This window comes from Notolepis coatsorum (genome assembly GCF_963971535.1).
Source record: "Notolepis coatsorum genome assembly, chromosome: 1".
In the NCBI taxonomy this organism is placed as follows: Eukaryota; Metazoa; Chordata; class Actinopteri; order Aulopiformes; family Paralepididae; genus Notolepis; species Notolepis coatsorum.
In genome coordinates this window covers 212,460,433-212,472,229 of record NC_140165.1, presented here as the reverse complement: position 1 = coordinate 212,472,229, position 11,797 = coordinate 212,460,433, and positions in this window count along the sequence as shown.

Here is an 11,797-nt window from a genome sequence, read left to right as displayed (position 1 = left end):
CCCATGTCTCTACGCCTGTACCGATGTCTCTACACCTGTACCCATGTCTCTACGCCTGTACCCATGTCTCTATGCCTGTACCAATGTCTCTACGCCTGTACCCATGTCTCTACGCCCATGTCTCTGCCTGTACCCATGTCTCTACGCCTGTACCCATGTCTCTATTCCTGCGTGGATCAAGGCTGTTATACACAAATACAAAAAAGAGAGCAAATACATTTCCAGAACTCCGACCACAGGACTTGGAAAGTAGAGGCAATTTGATATCAATGCGTGAATTTGGTAATTTTAGATCAAATAAATTAAATTAGATCAAATACATTTAATTATATTAAAATATATTTTGGCACACCGTTTCAACATGAATGAAAGTGAATGATGTTTAGAAATGTAAGTGAGATCTGCAGTACTAAAGTATACACTGTATGTATACACTTGTGTACACAAAATGTGTTGACGATGGGGGTAATCTTTGCTAAAGGCGGGAAGTCAGAATTAGACTGGAATGGTCCTTTTATGGTCAGAGTTAAGGTAAGCGTTGAATTCCTGATACATGATTGTGGTTTCTCTCTTTTGTTCTACACCTAGACAGAATGTCATGACATGTTTTGAGCACAAGGGGGCAGTAGGGAATCACATTGTCCAGAGTGTCACCCACATGTTAATGAGAAACATTTTAGTCTTTCTAAACGTATCTTCAAAGTCTTGAATTTCTGTTCTTTGACATTCTGACATTCTTTGACATTAGACATTCTGTACAATCCAGAGCTGTTAATGTAATGTAATGTAATCTGTTATAGGAGCCTACATCTATACTATTCTACAATCCACAACAAGGTGGGCACATGAAACACTAATGTCATATTCAACATGGAAGTTAATCCCAAAACTGTATCAATTCTTGTAGTGTATGTCATACCAAACATAGGTAATTTCATTGGCATATACTATTATGGGGCTAATTAGGGACCACTGTCTGCACACATTACGTGTCCCAAAGCAGATGCTGCCTGTAACACGATTTGTTTAAAGAGGATGTGCTGCTCGTTAGAGGAATGAATCATTGTTTCCCATGGTTCCTCACTCGGCCACAGGCATGTAGCTGCATCCCAGGTCCTCACCCAGGTCCTCACCCAAGTCCTCACCCAGGCCTGCAGCCTCTGTGTGAATAACTCAATAACTCCCTTCCATGGCACAATTAAGGCATCATTTCACTCTCCACTGGACCCCATGCTGCAGGCTAAACCTCGTAGGCAGAAGGGGGAGAACATCCCAGCCAACATCTGACCCATCTCTCTCTCTCTCTCTCTCTCTCTCTCTCTCTCTCTCTCTCTCTCTCTCTCTCTCTCTCTCTCTCACACTCACACTTTGAACGTTGAACGCACACACACACACACACATTCACACCCTCCTCCTCCGCTCTCTCTTCTTCCCTTTGCTTCGACCAGGGCTCTCTCTATCAAGAAATCCATCTGGTCAGCCAAGCTCTTCCCCTCAACACTAACCATGACATCAGGGTAGGTTGTAGGTTACAACTCAGCTGTTGGTGTCACTGGTGTTCACCCTGGTCTGTTTAGACCCCCGTCACACTCTCTCACTGACACTCTCTCTCTGACACTCTCTCCCTGACACTCTCTCTCTGACACTCTGCCCCTGACACTCTCTCTGACACTCTCTCTCTGACACTCTCTCCCTGACACTCTCTCTCTGACACTCTGCCCCTGACACTCTCTCTGACACTCTCTCCCTGACAGTCTCTCTCTCTGACACTCTCTCCCTGACACTCTCTCTCTGACACTCTTCCCATGACACTCTCTCCCTGACACTCTCTCCCTGACACTCTCTCCCTGACACTCTCTCCCTGACACTCTCTGCCCTGACACTCTCTCTCTGACACTCTCTGCCCTGACACTCTCTCTCGCTGACACTCTCTCCCTGACACTCTCCCCCTGACACTCTCTCCCTGACACTCTCTCTCTGACACTCTCTCCATGACACTCTCTCTCTGACACTCTCTCCCTGACACTCTCTCTCTGACACTCTCTCCCTGACACTCTCCCCCTGACACTCTCTCTCTGACACTCTCTCTCTGACACTCTCTCCCTGACACTCTCTCCCTGACACTCTCTCTCTGACACTCTCTCCCTGACACTCTCTCTCTGACACTCTCTCTGACACTCTCTCTCTGACACTCTCTCTCTGACACTCTCTCACTGACACTCTCTCACTGACACTCTCTCCCTGACACTCTCTCCCTGACACTCTCTCTCTGACACTCTCTCTCTGACACTCTCTCTGACACTCTCTCTCTGACACTCTCTCCCTGACACTCTCTCTCTGACACTCTCTCCCTGACACTCTCTCCCTGACACTCTCTCCCTGACACTCTCTCTCTGACACTCTCTCCCTGACACTCTCTCCCTGACACTCTCTCTCTGACACTCTCTCCCTGACACTCTCTCTCTGACACTCTCTCTCTGACACTCTCTCTCTGACACTCTCTCTCTGACACTCTCTCCCTGACACTCTCTCTCTGACACTCTCTCCCTGACACTCTCTCTCTGACACTCTCTCTCTGACACTCTCTCCCTGACACTCTCTCTCTGACACTCTCCCCCTGACACTCTCTCACTGACACTCTCTCTCTGACACTCTCTCCCTGACACTCTCTCCCTGACACTCTCTCCCTGACACTCTCTCTCTGACACTCTCTCTCTGACACTCTCTCTCTGACACTCTCTCTCTGACACTCTCCCCATGACACTCTCCCCCTGACACTCTCTCTCTGACACTCTCTCCCTGACACTCTCTCCCTGACACTCTCTCCCTGACACTCTCCCCATGACACTCTCCCCCTGACACTCTCTCTCTGACACTCTCTCCCTGACACTCTCTCCCTGACACTCTCCCCCTGACACTCTCTCTCTGACACTCTCTCTCTGACACTCTCTCCCTGACACTCTCCCCCTGACACTCTCTCCCTGACACTCTCTCTCTGACACTCTCTCTCTGACACTCTCTCTCTGACACTCTCCCCATGACACTCTCCCCCTGACACTCTCTCTCTGACACTCTCTCCCTGACACTCTCTCCCTGACACTCTCCCCCTGACACTCTCTCTCTGACACTCTCTCTGACACTCTCTCCCTGACACTCTCCCCCTGACACTCTCTCCCTGACACTCTCTCTCTGACACTCTCTCTCTGACACTCTCTCTCTGACACTCTCTCTCTGACACTCTCCCCATGACACTCTCCCCCTGACACTCTCTCTCTGACACTCTCTCTCTGACACTCTCTCTCTGACACTCTCCCCCTGACACTCTCTCTCTGACACTCTCTCTCTGACACTCTCTCTCTGACACTCTCTCTCTGACACTCTCTCTCTGACACTCTCTCTCTGACACTCTCTCCCTGACACTCTCTCCCTGACACTCTCTCTCTGACACTCTCTCTCTGACACTCTCTCTCTGACACTCTCTCTCTGACACTCTCTCCCTGAGACTCTCTCTCTGACACTCTCTCTCTGACACTCTCTCTCTGACACTCTCTCTCTGACACTCTCTCTGACACTCTCTCCCTGACACTCTCTCTCTGACACTCTCTCTCTGACACTCTCTCTGACACTCTCTCCCTGACACTCTCTCCCTGACACTCTCTCCCTGACACTCTCTCTCTGACACTCTCTCTCTGACACTCTCTCCCTGACACTCTCTCCCTGACACTCTCTCTCTGACTCTCTCTCTCTGACACTCTCTCCCTGACACTCTCTCTCTGACACTCTCTCCCTGACACTCTCTCTCTGACACTCTCTCCATGACACTCTCTCTCTGACACTCTCTCTCTGACACTCTCTCCCTGACACTCTCTCTCTGACACTCTCTCCCTGACACTCTCTCCCTGACACTCTCTCCCTGACACTCTCTCCCTGACACTCTCTCTCTGACACTCTCCCCCTGACACTCTCTCCCTGACACTCTCTCCCTGACACTCTCTCTCTGACACTCTCTCTCTGACACTCTCTCTGACACTCTCTCCCTGACACTCTCTCTCTGACACTCTCTCCCTGACACTCTCTCCCTGACACTCTCCCCCTGACACTCTCTCTCTCTGACACTCTCTCCCTGACACTCTCTCTCTCTGACACTCTCCCCCTGACACTCTCTCTCCCTGACACTCTCTCTCTCTGACACTCTCCCCCTGACACTCTCTCTCTGACACTCTCTCCCTGACACTCTCTCCCTGACACTCCCTCTCTGACACTCTCTCCCTGACACTCTCTCCCTGACACTCCCTCTCTGACACTCTCTCCCTGACACTCTCTCCCTGACACTCTCTCTCTGACACTCTCTCCCTGACACTCTCTCGCTGACACTCTCTCTCTGACACTCTCTCCCTGACACTCTCTCTCTGACACTCTCTCTCTGACACTCTCTCTCTGACACTCTCTCTCTGACACTCTCTCCCTGACACTCTCTCTCTCTCTCTGACACTCTCCCCCTGACACTCTCTCCATGACACTCTCTCTCTGACACTCTCTCTCTGACACTCTCTCCCTGACACTCTCTCTCTGACACTCTCTCCCTGACACTCTCTCCCTGACACTCTCTCTCTGACACTCTTCCCCTGACACTCTCTCTCTGACACTCTCTCTCTGACACTCTCTCCCTGACACTCTCTCCCTGACACTCTCTCTCTCTGACACTCTCTCTCTGACACTCTCTCTCTGACACTCTCCCCCTGACACTCTCTCACTGACACTCTCTCTCTGACACTCTCTCTCTGACACTCGCTCCCTGACACTCTCTCTCTGACACTCTCCCCCTGACACTCTCTCTCTGACACTCTCTCCCTGACACTCTCTCCCTGACACTCTCTCTCTGACACTCTCTCCCTGACACTCTCTCCCTGACACTCTCCCCCTGACTCTCTCTCTCTGACACTCTCTCCCTGACACTCTCTCCCTGACACTCTCTCCCTGACACTCTCTCTCTGACACTCTCTCGCTGACACTCTCTCCCTGACACTCTCCCCCTGACACTCTCTCCATGACACTCTCTCTCTGACACTCTCTCCCTGACACTCTCTCCCTGACACTCTCCCCCTGACACTCTCTCTCTGACACTCTCCCCCTGACACTCTCTCCATGACACTCTCTCCCTGACACTCTCTCTCTGACACTCTCTCTCTGACACTCTCTCTCTGACACTCTCTCCCTGACACTCTCTCTCTGACACTCTCTCCCTGACACTCTCTCTCTGACACTCTCCCCCTGACACTCTCTCTCTGACACTCTCTCTCTGACACTCTCTCTCTGACACTCTCCCCCTGACACTCTCTCTCTGACACTCTCTCTCTGACACTCTCTCCCTGACACTCTCTCCCTGACACTCTCCCCCTGACACTCTCTCCCTGACACTCTCTCCCTGACACTCTCCCCCTGACACTCTCTCTCTCTGACACTCTCTCTCTGACACTCTCTCCCTGCCACTCTCTCTCTCTCTCTGACACTCTCTCCCTGACACTCTCCCCCTGACACTCTCTCTCTCTGACACTCTCTCCCTGACACTCTGCCTCTGACACGGCCCACAGGGGGTTAATCCACCCAGAGGTCAACTGTCTGCCATCCTCCCATTTTTGTTGACACAGTTGGGAAAGTTGCCATGCAAAGTTTTTAAAAGATACTTTTGTGGTTGTTTTCCATCCTTTGAACAGAGTGGCATTTGTCTTGAGAAACCAGAAAAACATTGTTGATGTTTGTGCTGCAGCCTTGTAGCTTCTTTCTTTCACGTCACAAAAGAGAATCCTTGCAGTCCTGTATCTCTGTTGGCCTCCGGTGACAAAAGGCCTTGCAGAACCTGTAATTAAATGTTTCACTGAAAGAATCATCAAAAGAGTAGAGACGATGACAGACAGCCTTGTTCCATCCTCAGTGTGCTCACTGCTCAGACCTATTATTGCACTTGAGTTGTGAACATGAACAACTCTCAGAAACGGTTAAAGGGGACACTTTTTTGTCCAGTAGGTATTTGATGTCCCCTAAACATGTCTTTGAAGTTCTTTGCTGAAAAAAACTCCTGCCATCTACCACCTACCATCTAGCATCTAGCATATACTACCTACCATCTAGCATCTAGCATATACTACCTACCATCTAGCATCTAGCATACTACCTACCATATTCTAGCATCTAGCATCCAGTCTGATGTGACCGGCTGCCAAATCTGTCCCTGAGCCTATTTTTCAGTTGGTTCGTTCACACTATACATCATCACGCTATGTTGTATCGGCAAAAGTCAATAATGTAATGTTTGCCTATTATTACAAACAGGTACAGTACATACAGTATATTACATATTCAAACAATATAAACTACTTACGTTTTCAGCTGTTCCAGGGTCACCATTTTTAACAATTGAATTGTGTTTTTGAAATGTCAAATTTCTCTCCCAAATCTACCCAAAACTAGATAGTTGTGAATGTTGTTTTGTGTGTATTTCTTTCCATGGACCCCAGGAAAACTAGCAGGCAGAAGCTAATGGAGATCCACATTAACAATAAACAGTGTTGGTGTTACAAAGAATGAAATCAGGAATGTCCAATCGTTGCTTTTCTTTTGAATCAAATCTTAATGTCCTTTATTTTCTATTAGTTACAAATTCTAATTCAGTTCAGTTCGTTTTCTTCCAGTTCAGTTCAGTTCAATTAAAAGTCTCTTTACATTCTTTCAGTTCAGTTCAGTTCAGTTCAAAGTCCTATTACATTTCATTACATCCTGTGTGCTCGAAGAGCACGCCACATATATCACAGCTGGTTCCAATGACAATCAAAAACAATTCAGCACAGCTGCAGTGTTTAGGCACACGTTGGCAGGAGCTGTCCACTCTTGCGTTGGTGCTGAAAGACAAACTGTGTTAGTTTTGTTGGCGAACAATCATTGCACTTTCATTGTCATTAAAGAAAATGAAACAAATAAGACAAAACGTTATCACCAATTAACTATGTGTGTGTATTATATTTTACTTTATGAGTCTGAAAGAAAATGTATATTATTTATAATAATAGTTGCAACAAACTCCGGCCCGATGAACACTGTTCATCAATTAATCTCAAGGTTATACAATAACTGTATTGGCCGTCTGATTATTTTTCTTCTTCCTGGTAACTGTATTGAGCAACTTCTAGTTTTGCCATCACGACCTGGGAATACTTCATGTATCCTACCCATTTTCCAGAGTTGTCTTGGCAACATGTGTTCGTTCACCAGTACCACATCACCTTCCTTCAATGGTGTTGTTTTCTTTGTGGAGGATGCGTGAGCAGATCTCAATTCCATCAGGTATTCACTTCTCCACCGATTCCAGTATCCATTGACGAGACGTTCTCTGTACCGCCATCTCTTGTTCATGTCCTTTCAAGTTCCTTGTTGTATGTTTGACTTTTTTACAGTCTGTGGTGGTAGTGTCGTCAGTCGGTTTCCTACCAGGAAGTGAGCTGGGGTTAGAGGTGCCACCTCGCTTTCGTGGTCCACATAAGTGAGTGGTCTTGAATTGATCACAGCCTCCACTTCAGTCAGAAAGGTCTGCAGTTCCTCGAAGCTCAGAAATGCTTTTCCCACAATTCTTTTGAGGCTGGTCTTGACTGAACGCACCATACGCTCCCATATACCGCCCCACCATGCAGCTCTTTCCACAATAAACCTCCAGTTTATCCGTTTTTCTGCAAAGAATTCCTTCATTTGGTTGGATTTCATTGATTTCCATATTTCGTTCAAGTCCTGTGATGCCCTTTTAAATGTCTGTGCATTGTCTGAATAAATTGTTGAGCAAATGCCTCTTCTTGCAATAAACCTTCTGAAGGCCAAAAGAAAGTTAGGTGTCGTCAAGTCTGACACTAATTCTAAGTGAACAGCTCTGGTTACTGCGCACGTGAATAAAGCGATGTAGGCCTTTTTGTGGTTAGGTCTGACGTACAACGGCCCTGCAAAGTCAACTCCAGTCACTTCAAATGGTGCAGCTTCAGTTGTCCTGTCCGTAGGTAAAGGTGCTGTTATTTCTTGACTGGCCTTGGTTGTAAACCTTTTGCAAATGAGACATCGGTTTAGAATCCGTTTAGTTGCTTGTCGTCCTCTTAGGATCCAGAAACGTTCACGTAGCTGTGTTAAGGTGTTCTGAAGTCCATTATGCATTACCTCTTCATGCGCATGTTTTATTTCCAGTTCTGTAAATACGTCATGCGTGGGTAGAATAAACGGGTGCTTTTGTCCATATCTGAGGCTTGATTTTTGCAATCTACCTCCAACTCGCATTACTCCATTATCCAAGAATGGGTTTAGATCTTTAATTTTCGAGTGCTTGTGAATATCCGTTCCCTTTTGCAATTCCTTCATTTCTTGTGGGAAGGCTCTCTTTTGCGTTTTGTATTCTTTGATTCTCGTAGAATACTTGTCAGATCAAACATGAAATCGTCCGATGTCGTTCTCCATGTCATTCCCAGAACCTTGACTGGGGCATTCTGGTCCGATTTCGTTTCCTGTAGTTTGTTCTGTAGTTCAGGTGAATTAGTTTTCCATTTACACATCTTCATCGCGGCCTTGTCCATGATTATTTTGGATTCATTATACAACTTGTATGCATCTTCTACTGTATCCGCTCCATTTATGAAATCATCCACATAAAGAGTTTCTCTTAATGCTTTTACCGTAGAGGGGTAGGTTGACTCCAATCCCTCCAGATGATGTCTGATCGTTGCTGACAGCAGGAATGGGCTGGCAGTCACGCCAAATGGAACCCTTGTCATCCTCATTATGCATTCATTATATTCGTTTTCATTCTCTGTATGAGGTGTCTTGTCTGTCCACAGGAACCTCAGTGCGTCTCGATCTGTCGGGTTTATTGAGATCTGTAGGAAGGCCTTTTCAATGTCCGACATGAAAGCAATTTTGTGTTGTCTGAATTTCAATAGTACATTCAATAAATCAGGGTTCAAGTTGGGCCCAGTTAATAGACAGTCATTAAGTGAGTCACTATTTTCATCATGTGACGACGCATCGAATACAACCCTGACTTTCGTCGTTGCGCGTTCCTCCTTCACAATAGCATGATGTGGCATGTAGTACAATGGGTTACCGGTGATATTGGTTTCGACTGGTTCAATGATTTTCTTCTCCAAGTAGTCATTGATCACCTCATTGTATCTTGTGAAGAGTTTACCATCATGTTTGAATCTTCTCATCAGACGTTGAAACCTGTTCTCTGCAATTCTGTAGTTGGATGACAGTTTCAAATGATCTGTGCGCCATGGTAGTTGCACTTCATAACGTTCTCCGTTGTGCGTAATGGTTTCTTTGAATTGTTTCAGGGCAATTTCATCATTGGCGCTCAACTTAGTTTCTAGTTCAGGGTTGATTCCCAGGGATTCTAGCTCCCAAAATAAGCGTAACTGGTCAGACAGTGTTTTATTATCTACATTGACACGCATCACTCCGACGTTGGTTATAGTGCTGACGTGCATTGTAGTTACCGTTCCTTGAATGAGCCATCCGAAGCTGCTCTCAGCTGCCACTAGTCCATCTTGTAGTCTTTCAATCTGCCCAGAGACCACTTTCCAATAGTAGTCGGATCCGATTAATATTTTCACGTCTTGATTTTCCATTCCGTGGACCTTTACGTCGGCCAACAGCATTCCTTTTTCTTCCATCTCCGTGCGTAATGGCTCTCCGGGTACACTCATTAGTGACGTGCACACTTGTGGTGATTCCAGTAATTCAATTTCGATTGTTTGGCCATTTCTTACATCGGATAATTTTGCCCGTACTTTATTGCAATGCACTCGTTTTGGTTGTAGGCTGCCAAACGTGTGTAATTGTATTACCTCGGAGCCTATTACCGGTAGATTTAGTTTGCGTGACAATTCTGTCCTTATAAAGCTACGTTGACTCCCACCGTCCAACAGGCATCTGGTCAATTTACTCCTGGTTGTGTTTTGGCCAACCAACCACACTGTTGCTGTTTGGAGTAAAACATTGCTATTATGGCCTGAATTATATCCGACGGTAGTATCAGTTTGTAGGTTTGTGGGTTGTTGCGCTACGCGCTGTCTTGGTTCATAAGGGCGCATATCATGGGGTTGAGCGCATACTACTTTGTGGTGTCGCCGGCCACACTTCTCGCATGAAACCTGCGCCTTACAAGTTCTGGCCATATGTCCTGTCCCCAAACACACAAAACAACGTCCTTGTCTTTTAAGGAATTCTCTTCTTTGTTCGACTGTATTTTCCGTGCAGTGTTTGGATATATGGTTGGCTTTGTTGCAAAATATGCAGTTCTGTGGCGCTCCCGTATATAATGCAGCGGTAGACGCTCTATAGGCTGCGGTAGGCCTATGTCTTTGCTCATAATTTTGTTTGTCAATTTGTGGGTTCAGATCAATCAAGTTTGCCGTTCTTTCTCGGCTTTCAACTTCTCTTTTCAGGAATTTCATTAAGCCATCTACTTCCAACATGTCGTCTTCCTCTCTTTGACGGCTGAACGCGAGCGTTATGCTCTCTGGCACCATTTTCATTAGGATAGGGCAGAGTAAACTACCATACATTTCAGAGACGACTTGAAGCGCTGACAGACTTCTGACTTGTATTTCGATCTCATCATATAGTTTTCGTAGGGCGACTGTGTCGTTTGCACGTTTAACCGGGGTCAAGTTTAATAACTTATTCATATGGGCATTGATTAAAAGATCTTTTCGGCCAAATCTGTTTTCCAACATTTTAATCGCAGCATCATAATTTTCCTTGGTTAATGCGAGACCCGTGATTGCGTTTGCAGCCCTTCCCGTGAGATAGGACTTTAGATAATTAAACTTGTCAGCCTTGCTGAGGTCTGGGTTTCTATGAACTGCCATGTCGTACTGGCTCCAGAACGTTTGCCATAGGCTAATTTCTCCGTTAAATTTATCAATGATCAGTCTCGGGAGTTTGACTGCAAAACCATATCCCTTGTTGGAGCACACTGATGAACGGTCATCTTCTTTTCTTCTCATAGCCTTTTTCAATTTGGTTTTACGCACACATATATCCTCTTCATATCGTTGCACACCCTGAAGTTCATCTTCAAAATCCTATTCCTCAATTCCGTCTTCAATTTCTGTGTTCAAGGCTTTCAATGCAATTTCTTTTTCCACAAGCATGTCCAGCATTTCTTCATAATCCACGTCCACATCTTCTAATGACACTCTTGTCTTCTCATCTATCACATTGAGTAATTTTGTTATCGCAGTCCTTACCACACCTCTTTTCAGAAGTAGTTTCTTTAGTTGTGTCTTGGACATCGCTGGTGTAGGCATGTCTGTACATTCCCTTGATCCTTCTTTGTCTTCAAAGCACTTATTTTCTTTGTTCCTCCCTGGTTTCGGCACCAGCTTTTGTTACAAAGAATGAAATCAGGAATGTCCAATCGTTGCTTTTCTTTTGAATCAAATCTTAAGGTCCTTTATTTTCTATTAGTTACAAATTCTAATTCAGTTCAGTTCGTTTTCTTCCAGTTCAGTTCAGTTCAATTCAAAGTCTCTTTACATTCTTTCAGTTCAGTTCAGTTCAGTTCAAAGTCCTATTACATTTCATTACATCCTGTGTGCTCGAAGAGCACGCCACATAATATCACAGCTGGTTCCAATGACAATCAAAAACAATTCAGCACAGCTGCAGTGTTTAGGCCCACGTTGGCAGGAGCTGTCCACTCTTGCGTGGTGCTGAAAGACAAACTGTGTTAGTTTTGTTGGCGAACAATCATTGCACTTTCATT